The sequence below is a fragment of the Lissotriton helveticus genome, chromosome 2_1 (assembly GCF_964261635.1).
Source record: "Lissotriton helveticus chromosome 2_1, aLisHel1.1, whole genome shotgun sequence".
Taxonomy (NCBI): Eukaryota; Metazoa; Chordata; class Amphibia; order Caudata; family Salamandridae; genus Lissotriton; species Lissotriton helveticus.
In genome coordinates, this window is record NC_136059.1 from 1467126601 (window position 1) to 1467140171 (window position 13571).

Here is a 13571-nt window from a genome sequence, read left to right on the forward strand (position 1 = left end):
CACAGAAATGTTGAGTTTGCTACAAATAGACATGTTAGCAACAAAACATTTACAAACACGGGTAAATGTACGCAACTTAGTGATCCGAATCATTCCGGGTCAATGCAAGTTCCCCTACTTAACTTTTAACGAAGGTGAAAAAGTACCAATTGCATACAAATCACATTTGTACACACAAACAGAAATTAAATTTACTTCTACAGAAAAAATTCTGACAGCAGTTCAACCCGCTGTAGCAAAAGAAAGAGCTCTAGCACAGGGAAAACACATTATGGTCGTATAACTCCTGTACAAGCCTTAGAGGCAGCTACAAAAGCTAGCATTCCGAATGCAAAAACTTTACATCCAAGATGGATACAATAGGTTAATTCTCTTGCTGCAACTGATGTTGAATAAGTTTTTGATCCTTATTTGAAAACACAAGCATTCCTGCAATACGAACACGAATGTCCTCTGTCTGATGAAATTCTACCTCTAGACCAGTATGAATGTATAATTTATACTGACGGATCAGCACGACCCGCTACAGAAGGTAAACAAGCTTATAGTGCTGCATGCGCAACCGTTAAAGGTTGTATGCGCGATGGCAAATTCAGACGTATGGTCACAAAAACACAATCTCTAGGAGATTGTACAGCTCAGCGAGCTGAACTACAAGCATTCATAATGGCACTTGAAAATACGGATCGCGAATTCCCCACACTCATGGTGTGCGATTCTTTCTATAGTGTTCAATCTTACAATTAATATTTACAGAATTGGCTTCAAAATGGTTTCAAAGATGCAAAAGGAGGCACAATTAAGCATAAAGCTCTTTGGGAACAAGTAGTTCAGTTGCGAAACGGCCTACAAAACACTCATGTGATACACACGCTGAGTCATCAATTTGATGGCGTTCATGTTGAAGGGAATTATTTGGCTGATGAAGCCGCGAAACGGGCTGTGCAAACGGCTTCCGTAGCTGCAATCACTGGTTCCAAAATGAAAATAGACAGTGAAATAATTCTGGCTGTCAATGCTTCAAGTAAAGGGAGAGGTGCAGCGTTACCTAAAGGGTTTCCACTCAAATACTCATGTATAACTGATGTAAACAATGTTCCATTTGCTGGAATCCCTGGAGTGGGCAATAGGGTAATACCAAACATGGAACATAGGTTAGGGCTAATCCTAGCAGCACATGAAGGGCTCGCCTCTGCTCATGCAGGTGTTTCCGCCACAGTGTAATTATTGAAACAATGATACTGGTGGCCTGGCATTAGAAAACAGACTAGAAACTATCTCTTGGACTGTGAAATATGCCAGTAGATGCAAGTCTCTACTGTAAAACGTCCTGCGCAGACGCCACTGTTAATCTCAGATAAACCATAGGCGTGTGTTTACCTGGACCACTGCGGTCCCTTACAGAGGGATGGTAAATATAAATATATCATGGTCGCAGTGGACTCGTGTTCAAGGTTCCTTTGGATGTGGCCTCAGCGCTTGGCTGATGCTCGAACTGTTATAAAAGATTTGCGAGTCTTTATCAGCACATACGCAATAGGCACACTACACTCTGACCAGGGCCCTGCATTTAGCTCTCGAGCTTACAAAGAAGCCATAGCCAGTTTGGGCGTTGAATTGCAACACTCTTCTCCATTCCATCCTGAGGGAATTTCCGTTGTGCAAAGAAAAGACCTGGACATAAAACAGTCTATAACAGCTAGAGTATTAGGTTCAGGTGATGGATGAGTCAAACATCTTTATGGGCTCCAACGTAGTCTTAACAACTTGCCAAGAAGTTCTCTAGGGGGTATCACTCCATATGAGGTCCTATATGGGACAATAATGTTGGTTCCGGACCTTAATTGTCATGGAACAGTGGTGGAATATAAGAAATTTGATATCAAATATCGTTTGGCTGTTTTACAGGACTTAAATGAACTAAGATCGAAACAAAGCAATGTGTTCCTGAAGCCAATCACCACTGGGGAAAAAACAACCATCCCAGCAAGGCCTGTCTGGATCCCAAGTGGTAGGTAATAATGGGGTAAACCCTTACCTCATCGACCTGGGTCAGTACAATGTTATAAAAAGGGTGGTCGATTACAAAACAATTAAACATTCCATTACTTAAACATAAAGGTACACCCGCAAAGTAAGTATCATTTAGATTGCATTTAATTCAACTATTCGCAATGGTTTCCTACAGTTTCGCATATATTATATTTCATATTCATACAATACATGGTAAATTACGTACAATTCTTCAATTAGTGCTCGGTGATTGTCAGAGAAGAAAGGAAATTTAAAGGAGGGTAGGGTGTGTTTGGAAAAGAATAAGGGACAAAGAAAAGGAATTGTGTCCTATAAACAATTCTGTCTTATTCACAGAGCATTTCCAGTCATGTTACAGATCACAGTTGTTCCCTAGAAATACACTATACACGGGAGCTGAGTTTAGCAAGTTTTCGGTAGGGCGTGTATGTGTTGATGATGTTGTCGACGTTTCGACCCCCAAGTTAAGGGCGGGTGGGTCCTCAGTTTGGGGTCTTCCTCAGGACAATTAAAAACAGTGACATTGAGCACCTAGGAAAACAGAAATGTGTATCACTAGATGGAATCATTTGAAATTAAAAAACAGGGCAAAAGTCACGGTGTACCTACATGAGCAGGCGTTCGAGTGGTGTCCCTTCTGAATTAGGACTCGCGCCTGTAGAGTTGTTCTATAGAGGAAATAGATTAAGATTAGGAAGGATATTGAAGGCAGGTCGTGGTAAATCAGCCCGAGATAGAAAACATGACTTACTGAGTTCGCCAGTCTTTGAAGAGCATTAGTCTCTTACAGGCATCATAGATGACGAAACTGGGACAGTATATCCGTGGGTGTGGCGTGCGTCCTACATCCACCGGGCGATAGAATTCAAAGTGTAGATAAGTTACACCATCTGAAAGAACACAGAGATACTGTACTCCTTCATATTTCACCTCATCGTTAAAGAGAGAATTAAATAGAGGTTATTAGTCTGTCAAAAAAAAGGGAGACCAGAAACCCTACTAGTCGACATCATGCCCGCCTCAGACTATGGAGGACAAAAGAGGAGCCAAATCTCTTAGAAGTGGTATCCCATGCGCATTATTATAAAACGATTAGGAGACCAGCCGACATCCGTAGTGGATACACTGTGTGGTTATTATGACAATCATTAGTCCATAACTAGAAGAGTGGGGCTGCCTGAGTTAACCAAGACCGTGAGCGCTACTCCCCGAGACTTGGTTGTTCTGACATTGTGATTCGCAAAACAGCGCGGAGCGGACATACCTGTGTTACTGCTGACGGATCGTTCACAGTGACAGCTCGCAGGCGCTCGTAATCCCATACAAATAGCGGGCGTGTCTAGGGGGCGTGTCCCGGCACCTCGCGGTGCTGCCGCTGGCTGCTGCGCGGCTGGAGGACTACGTGGGGCGCATGCGCCGGACTGGTGACACTGTTTACACTACGGACCCGGGATTCCCTGGTTAGATGTCTCAAGGTCTGGTTGAGTTACTATATTACACATCGGTGTCTCTACAACCCGAAAAAGTCACGAACATTATGACAACGCACTGATAATTCATCAGGTGAACATACTCTTTACACATCGGTGTATATACAATCAGACAACACCACGGACATTCTGACAACGCACTCATTTGGCGGGAGACAGAGTGGAATAACTCTTTACACATCAGTGTATATACAATCAGACAAACCCACGGACATTGGGATAGCGCACTCATTTGACCGGTGGCAGAGTTCAATATGACGGTATAATCGCATAAAGGGAGGCTCATTAGGCATGGGTACTGTGGAAAACAATGGCACTTACAGAGTGAAACGACAATATATGCACATACAAGTATGTATTTAGGGACCCATGATGGTATTATAACATATAGTAATACTAGTGTTCATGTCCATATCACTCCTCAACCTCCTGAGGGATGTTAAGTGGAAGATCTAACACGTTATTCTCTAAGTATAGACACTTCCTGCATCGCTATATCATCAACCCATTGATACATTTGTGCAGTTCAAAACAGAGTTCCTGTCCTGGGTCATCCACACATTATGGTTTCACATCTTACTGGTCGGGTACAAGTCCAGCTAATTGCGAGTAAGTCGCATCAAGTTCATTAAGGCCATTGTCAACAGTGTCCAAAGTGTACATCCATTTACACTCCCTAACGTTTAGTAGTGAGTTCAAATTGCCACCTCTGGGTCCCACCTTGATTTTTTCAATCACCAGCCATTTGAAGGATTCAGGGGTATGTGATTTAGACATGAAGTGTTCCACCAAGGGCACCTTATTTTGGCACCTTATCCTGCTGCAATGTTGCAGGATCCGCTTTTTGACATGTTGTTTAGTTTGTCCGATGTATACCAGATCACAAGGACATATGATGGCATAGATAACGTCACTTGTGTTGCAGTTCGTCATTGATTTCAAAGTGACCGTGTGGTTACGATAGTTCCAAACCTTAGTTTCCATTGTCTGTGGGCATGCTTTGCACTTCGTACATTTGAAATGTCCGACCACTTGGGGAAGGTTCCATATGCTTTGCAGAGTAGGGGGGGCCGGAGTTCCTAGGTAGGAGGATACCACTTTATCCCTGATATTTTTAGCTTTCTTGAACGCATGCATCGGCAGTTGTTCATGGTTGATCACATCAGATACCATATTCCAATGTTTGTTTACCGTCTTCTTAATCAGATTACTCTTCGTGCAGAAAGTCGTAACGCAGATAATCCTTTCGGGATCCACGGGACGCTCTCTGGGTTTCAGCAGGTCTTCCCTCGGGCTGAACCATGCCCTCTTTCTTGCTCTTGTCACCAGTCGTCTTGGGTATCCTCTTTCCATTAGTCTCCTGATCAAAAGATCCGACTCTAGGAAGTAGTCTTCTTTGAGTGAACAGTTCCTCCTTATCCGGAGAAACTGGCCAAACGGTAGATTGTCCCGTAGGCTTCTTGTATGGTGGCTCGTGTATCGTAGGAGGCTGTTCCGTTCGGTGGGTTTTCGAAAGAGGGTGGTGTGGAGGTGACCATTCTGGACTTTGATGCTGATGTCTAAAAAGTCAATCGAGGTCTTACTCATGCTCATGGTGAACTGAATGTCCTGAGACTGGTTATTCAGCCATGTGAAGAATCTGTTGAGTTCCACTTCACTCCCAGTCCATAGCATCAGCACATCATCAATATACCTGCGCCACATCCAAATGTTGGTTTCATATGGATTTCTCATGGTAAGGATATGGTCCCGTTCGAATTCTGCCATATACAGTATAGCTAGGTCAGGAGCAAAGGCTGCCCCCATCGCTACTCCCTTGCTCTGGAAGAAGAATTCATCCTGAAAGATGAAGAAATTTTTCTTCATTGCCACCTCCAGGAGCTGAATGATGAAATCCGTTGGTACCTGAGTTGGTTGAGTTCTTCTGTCCAAAGCCTTTCTCATGGTTTCCAAAGCAGGGTCCTGGGGAATGCTCGTGTATAATGAGACTATGTCTAGTGTCACCAATACTTGTTTGTCCTGATCAAAGGCAATATCATCTACTTGGTTAATGATCTGCATGGTGTCTCTGACATAGGTAGGGGTCCCAGTTGCTAAGGGTTTCAAAAAAGTGTCTATGTATTTACATAGCGGTTCCAAAAGGGAGCCACAGCCCGATACAATGGGGCGTCCAGGTGGTTTTGTCATGTCCTTATGTATCTTGGGTAGCGTGTAAATCGTAGGTGTTCTTGGCTGTGCTACATTCAAGTACTCGTATTCTTTCTGGCTCAGGAAGCCCTCGTCCCGGCCCTTCCCTGTAATCTCTTGTATCAATCTCCTAATCTCCCTTGTGGGGTCGGCGTTAGTTACGGTATAACTCACCCCATCTCGAAGTTGTGTATAAATCTCATCTTTGTAGTTCTGGACATCTTGTAGGACTATCGCCCCTCCTTTATCCGCAGGTGTGATCACCAGTAGCTTGTTCTTACTCAAATTATCCAGGGCTCGTCTTTCGCCTTGTGTGATGTTATGTTTAACATAGGTGCGTGTGGTACAGATATTCATCACATCTCGCATCACCATGTTTTCATAAGCAAGGATCCGATGTGGTGTCTGGTGAGTTCTGGGGGTGAAGGTTGAAGGAGGTCGTAGTCCAGTTACTGAGGTTGTAGTTGGAATAGGAGAGTGCAGGAAGAAGTGCTTCAGCCTGATTTTCCGAAAGAAACGGGTCAGTTCAGATCTTATATTGAAATGGTTCGGGTAGGATGTAGGCACAAAAGATAATCCTTTATTCAACACACTGGATTCCTCCGGAGTTAGAACATGTTGAGAGAGATTAACAATTGGGCTTGATTGGCTTACCACCTGTAAGTCTTGCGTCTCGTGCTGATTTCTCCGTGGGGCTCTGGTTGGAAACGGACTTGTTTCTGTGGGTTCTCTGGTCGCTGGGTAGTTCCCCCTCTGGCTCGGGTTGGCCAAGATTGGCCTCTGCCTCTGTTCTGATAGTTTCCTCGCCCTCGGGGCGGTCGCCATTGATTCCCCCCTAAAAAAGGGTGCCAATCTGGTTGTGGTTGATACCATTGGTCCTGATAACTGTCGTAGGACGAGGGGCCGGGGGCTCCTGAGTCACTGCCTGAGCTATAGGACGAGTTTGAGAAGTTGGTGAACTTCCTTCTGCCCCTGTAACCACCTCTGCCCCTGTTGGTGAACCTTCCTTGGGTGTCTTGATTATAATAATCCTCTGCTAGATAAGGGTAGGTCTTCTTCTTATCGTAGTTAGCGATGTCTTTGCTAAGTTTGTCTAACTTCTTGGATTGAGCTTCGATGTCAAATTGGTCCAGAGTTTTCTCAAGTTTCTCTAGAGTGTCTCTCGCGTTGGCAAACGCACTATGACTCTTGATCTCGGCCTTGAGTGTGTCAATTTCCTTCATGAGAGTTTCAACCTGTGTCTTGGCTGTATCAATGCCCAGCACCATCCAGTGGCGCGAGCATGTGTTTGCAACGAAGCTAAATCCCTCCTTGAACTTGGGATCGTCCACAAATATTGCCGGTTCGTTTTTAACTTGGAGTCCAGTGGGTATTATATTGGCTTGTAGATATTGAGTCAGTGCATATCCATGCAGTCTGGTGTGGACCAATTTCTTCTCCAGTCTTTCCAGTTTGACAATCTTCTCATTAAGCGATTGGTCCAGAAGTGTGGTCTTGTTTGATAGGAATACCTGCCCCGTATCCCCTTCCAGAAGGTTTTGAATATACTGTTCAGTATAAGATAGGGTTTCACGGTCACTCATGATATACCCTAGTTCATTAATTTACAGATTAGAACCCTCGCAGATAGATACCTGCTCTTAAGAGTGGTAGGTAATAATGGGGTAAACCCTTACCTCATCGACCTGGGTCAGTACAATGTTATAAAAAGGGTGGTCGATTACAAAACAATTAAACATTCCATTACTTAAACATAAAGGTACACCCGCAAAGTAAGTATCATTTAGATTGCATTTAATTCAACTATTCGCAATGGTTTCCTACAGTTTCGCATATATTATATTTCATATTCATACAATACATGGTAAATTACGTACAATTCTTCAATTAGTGCTCGGTGATTGTCAGAGAAGAAAGGAAATTTAAAGGAGGGTAGGGTGTGTTTGGAAAAGAATAAGGGACAAAGAAAAGGAATTGTGTCATATAAACAATTCTGTCTTATTCACAGAGCATTTCCAGTCATGTTACAGATCACAGTTGTTCCCTAGAAATACACTATACACGGGAGCTGAGTTTAGCAAGTTTTCGGTAGGGCGTGTATGTGTTGATGATGTTGTCGACGTTTCGACCCCCAAGTTAAGGGCGGGTGGGTCCTCAGTTTGGGGTCTTCCTCAGGACAATTAAAAACAGTGACATTGAGCACCTAGGAAAACAGAAATGTGTATCACTAGATGGAATCATTTGAAATTAAAAAACAGGGCAAAAGTCACGGTGTACCTACATGAGCAGGCGTTCGAGTGGTGTCCCTTCTGAATTAGGACTCGCGCCTGTAGAGTTGTTCTATAGAGGAAATAGATTAAGATTAGGAAGGATATTGAAGGCAGGTCGTGGTAAATCAGCCCGAGATAGAAAACATGACTTACTGAGTTCGCCAGTCTTTGAAGAGCATTAGTCTCTTACAGGCGTCATAGATGACGAAACTGGGACAGTATATCCGTGGGTGTGGCGTGCGTCCTACATCCACCGGGCGATAGAATTCAAAGTGTAGATAAGTTACACCATCTGAAAGAACACAGAGATACTGTACTCCTTCATATTTCACCTCATCGTTAAAGAGAGAATTAAATAGAGGTTATTAGTCCGTCAAAAAAAAGGGAGACCAGAAACCCTACTAGTCGACATCATGCCCGCCTCAGACTATGGAGGACAAAAGAGGAGCCAAATCTCTTAGAAGTGGTATCCCATGCGCATTATTATAAAACGATTAGGAGACCAGCCGACATCCGTAGTGGATACACTGTGTGGTTATTATGACAATAATTAGTCCATAACTAGAAGAGTGGGGCTGCCTGAGTTAACCAAGACCGTGAGCGCTACTCCCCGAGACTTGGTTGTTCTGACATTGTGATTCGCAAAACAGCGCGGAGCGGACATACCTGTGTTACTGCTGACGGATCGTTCACAGTGACAGCTCGCAGGCGCTCGTAATCCCATACAAATAGCGGGCGTGTCTAGGGGGCGTGTCCCGGCACCTCGCGGTGCTGCCGCTGGCTGCTGCGCGGCTGGAGGACTACGTGGGGCGCATGCGCCGGACTGGTGACACTGTTTACACTACGGACCCGGGATTCCCTGGTTAGATGTCTCAAGGTCTGGTTGAGTTACTATATTACACATCGGTGTCTCTACAACCCGAAAAAGTCACGAACATTATGACAACGCACTGATAATTCATCAGGTGAACATACTCTTTACACATCGGTGTATATACAATCAGACAACACCACGGACATTCTGACAACGCACTCATTTGGCGGGAGACAGAGTGGAATAACTCTTTACACATCAGTGTATATACAATCAGACAAACCCACGGACATTGGGATAGCGCACTCATTTGACCGGTGGCAGAGTTCAATATGACGGTATAATCGCATAAAGGGAGGCTCATTAGGCATGGGTACTGTGGAAAACAATGGCACTTACAGAGTGAAACGACAATATATGCACATACAAGTATGTATTTAGGGACCCATGATGGTATTATAACATATAGTAATACTAGTGTTCATGTCCATATCACTCCTCAACCTCCTGAGGGATGTTAAGTGGAAGATCTAACACGTTATTCTCTAAGTATAGACACTTCCTGCATCGCTATATCATCAACCCATTGATACATTTGTGCAGTTCAAAACAGAGTTCCTGTCCTGGGTCATCCACACATTATGGTTTCACATCTTACTGGTCGGGTACAAGTCCAGCTAATTGCGAGTAAGTCGCATCAAGTTCATTAAGGCCATTGTCAACAGTGTCCAAAGTGTACATCCATTTACACTCCCTAACGTTTAGTAGTGAGTTCAAATTGCCACCTCTGGGTCCCACCGTGATTTTTTCAATCACCAGCCATTTGAAGGATTCAGGGGTATGTGATTTAGACATGAAGTGTTCCACCAAGGGGGAGCCTGGTGTTTGGCACCTTATCCTGCTGCAATGTTGCAGGATCCGCTTTTTGACATGTTGTTTAGTTTGTCCGATGTATACCAGATCACAAGGACATATGATGGCATAGATAACGTCACTTGTGTTGCAGTTCGTCATTGATTTCAAAGTGACCGTGTGGTTACGATAGTTCCAAACCTTAGTTTCCATTGTCTGTGGGCATGCTTTGCACTTCGTACATTTGAAATGTCCGACCACTTGGGGAAGGTTCCATATGCTTTGCAGAGTAGGGGGGGCCGGAGTTCCTAGGTAGGAGGATACCACTTTATCCCTGATATTTTTAGCTTTCTTGAACGCATGCATCGGCAGTTGTTCATGGTTGATCACATCAGATACCATATTCCAATGTTTGTTTACCGTCTTCTTAATCAGATTACTCTTCGTGCAGAAAGTCGTAACGCAGATAATCCTTTCGGGATCCACGGGACGCTCTCTGGGTTTCAGCAGGTCTTCCCTCGGGCTGAACCATGCCCTCTTTCTTGCTCTTGTCACCAGTCGTCTTGGGTATCCTCTTTCCATTTTGCGAATCACAATGTCAGAACAACCAAGTCTCGGGGAGTAGCGCTCACGGTCTTGGTTAACTCAGGCAGCCCCACTCTTCTAGTTATGGACTAATGATTGTCATAATAACCACACAGTGTATCCACTACGGATGTCGGCTGGTCTCCTAATCGTTTTATAATAATGCGCATGGGATACCACTTCTAAGAGATTTGGCTCCTCTTTTGTCCTCCATAGTCTGAGGCGGGCATGATGTCGACTAGTAGGGTTTCTGGTCTCCCTTTTTTTTGACGGACTAATAACCTCTATTTAATTCTCTCTTTAACGATGAGGTGAAATATGAAGGAGTACAGTATCTCTGTGTTCTTTCAGATGGTGTAACTTATCTACACTTTGAATTCTATCGCCCGGTGGATGTAGGACGCACGCCACACCCACGGATATACTGTCCCAGTTTCGTCATCTATGACGCCTGTAAGAGACTAATGCTCTTCAAAGACTGGCGAACTCAGTAAGTCATGTTTTCTATCTCGGGCTGATTTACCACGACCTGCCTTCAATATCCTTCCTAATCTTAATCTATTTCCTCTATAGAACAACTCTACAGGCGCGAGTCCTAATTCAGAAGGGACACCACTCGAACGCCTGCTCATGTAGGTACACCGTGACTTTTGCCCTGTTTTTTAATTTCAAATGATTCCATCTAGTGATACACATTTCTGTTTTCCTAGGTGCTCAATGTCACTGTTTTTAATTGTCCTGAGGAAGACCCCAAACTGAGGACCCACCCGCCCTTAACTTGGGGGTCGAAACGTCGACAACATCATCAACACATACACGCCCTACCGAAAACTTGCTAAACTCAGCTCCCGTGTATAGTGTATTTCTAGGGAACAACTGTGATCTGTAACATGACTGGAAATGCTCTGTGAATAAGACAGAATTGTTTATAGGACACAATTCCTTTTCTTTGTCCCTTATTCTTTTCCAAACACACCCTACCCTCCTTTAAATTTCCTTTCTTCTCTGACAATCACCGAGCACTAATTGAAGAATTGTACGTAATTTACCATGTATTGTATGAATATGAAATATAATATATGCGAAACTGTAGGAAACCATTGCGAATAGTTGAATTAAATGCAATCTAAATGATACTTACTTTGCGGGTGTACCTTTATGTCTGGATCCCAAAGCATGGTGAGCTAGTCAGAGAAAAGATTTTGGACAAGAAGGAATTTTGGCCTTCATACAGACAACCAGTACCTGTCCTAGCAATCCACGGATCGAGAACAGTACTACTGTTGCCCCTTTCTGGTGAAAAGGAGAGAATATTCGTGTCGATCGACCTGGTCAGACCACACTCAGCCGCGGCCCGTGGAGGAAGTTCTGTGGGGCAGAAAGGCGGGGCGGGGAGGGCCAGGGTGGAGGGTACTAAACACCGGAATATGGATAATTGAAGGTAAGTAAACAATGTATTAATTAAAATGAATTTCATAGCGCGCCCTGCATTGCAAAGTGTGATGCAGCCGCACTACGAAATTCATTTTATTTATTAAATTGTTTACTTATTTCCAATTATCCATATTCCAGTGTTTGGTAACCGCCACCCTGCCCCTCCCCCGCCCGGCCTCTCTGCCCCACGGAACTCTCTCCACGGGCCGCGGCTGACCACACTATATGGCCGATACTAAGCAGTAGGTGAAGTGGACTCCGCCAATGTAGCAGACATACTCCTCTAGCTACAATACAAGAGGTTCAAACTGAGAGACTCATCACCTTTGAAGATTCTACAGTGAGATAAGAAGGACTAAGCAACAAAGCTATGGAACTCTTTCCTCTTGAGACCCAAATAACAGTTCATCCTGATTCACCCGTCTACAACGAAGTAACAAGTAATCAAGTGGTTCCAGCGATTTCAACAAATCCGGATGCAATTCCAACTATTGACAGAACTGCCTCTGGCTATTTCATTAACTGTGATACATTTTCTGAGGATTCCAGCGAACCTGAAACAGCGGCAGCAAAAAGAACTTTCAAAGAACAAGCTACTGACTTTTTTCATCACCTGAAAAAGACTTATCTGGTTTCACCATGAACTGAACTCTGGATTGTTTTGGGAATATTCTTCTTTTTACGTTGGTTAGCCCTGGTAATAACTCTGGGTATGCTGAAAAATGGAAGATATGTTTGAATGGACACAGCAAGTAAAAGAGTGAACTTACTTCTCCAGCCACACAAATCATCCCATTGTGAACAAAGAGACTTGTCAGCAGTGAACATCACAGCCGTTTCTATACCAGATGGTATAGTTTGGGACAGAACTGAATATGACATTTTTGGCCTGTCGGAGCTGTTGAATATTCCACACTTATTCAAGATTTCATTAAGTGACTTAATTACCTCTAGTACCTTTTCTGATGATTGGGACTTCGAGACTGTTAATAATATGATGTCATATCATCCGGCCAACGCGAGGACATTACGTGCGGCTATCCATGTGGACTTCAGGCTATATGTGAAGCATATTTTAGATTGATGCAGACAAACCTTGGCAAAATTAGGAGCAGGAGGCATATTGGATAACTTTCAGCCATTAAAGCACTCTGTGTTCATTGGTGTCCCGTGCATTAATACCTCTTCGCAATGATGGACCGTCCCTTTCTACGTTTCCTCTAAAAGATAATTTGCAAGGATTAGAGGCTTCTGAACTTTCTACAAGCAATGCAAATGACGATTCATGGGTCTTAGCTGCTTGAGATGCTGAGATTGGTGTCAACACCTGGCTGAGATGTTTTGGATACCTGGATACTACACTTAGACACGCAAATTAGTATCAATATAGAAGGTCTTTTTACCTATTGCTTTTGTGTGTATTCTTTCTTCCCCAGGTAGAGTGGCCCAGTCTAGAGCAATATATCTGGCAGGTCCTGATGAAGGTGATATTCTATCAGCTTGCAGCCACCGAAACGCGTCGACCACTGCCTTGAGAACATCCTGCTTCTGTGCAGTTGTCTTTGGTCATTCCAATTACTTGGTTATTCTATAGTTTTGTTCCCCAGATATGTTATGATTGTGAAGGTTTGTCTGGACATGTGTGAGTTGGGTTTGAATGGTTTGTTGTGAAGTTGCTGTGTTCCTCTCTTCGCGGGTTTTTGATTTGAATTAATGTATTGTTTTCTTTATTTGTGATTATTTATGAATATATTATATATGTTGAAAATGTTTTAAAAAAGTATTTAAAGGTATGTATTTATGTAAATACATTTGATAAAATAAATGAAGATAAAAAGATGTGTATTTTGTAGAATTGTTGTAATATTTCTTCTAGTGGGTTAATAATTTGGTGTGGGTGCTCAC

At 43.5% G+C, this 13571-nt stretch overlaps 2 long non-coding RNA genes across 2 annotated transcripts; one reads left to right on the top strand and one right to left on the bottom strand.

Moving 5' to 3' along the window:
- Nucleotides 1-7713: 7713 nt before the first annotated feature.
- Nucleotides 7714-8264, bottom strand: LOC144819802 (uncharacterized). The gene is made up of 3 exons (XR_013607575.1): nt 8135-8264; nt 7993-8051; nt 7714-7914 (listed from the first exon to the last, which is right to left on the bottom strand). It is a non-coding gene; the product is annotated as an uncharacterized LOC144819802 (long non-coding RNA).
- A 2328-nt stretch (nt 8265-10592) lies between these two features.
- On the top strand, nt 10593-11191 carry LOC144819803 (uncharacterized). The gene is made up of 3 exons (XR_013607576.1): nt 10593-10722; nt 10806-10864; nt 10943-11191. It is a non-coding gene; the product is annotated as an uncharacterized LOC144819803 (long non-coding RNA).
- Nucleotides 11192-13571: the final 2380 nt, after the last annotated feature.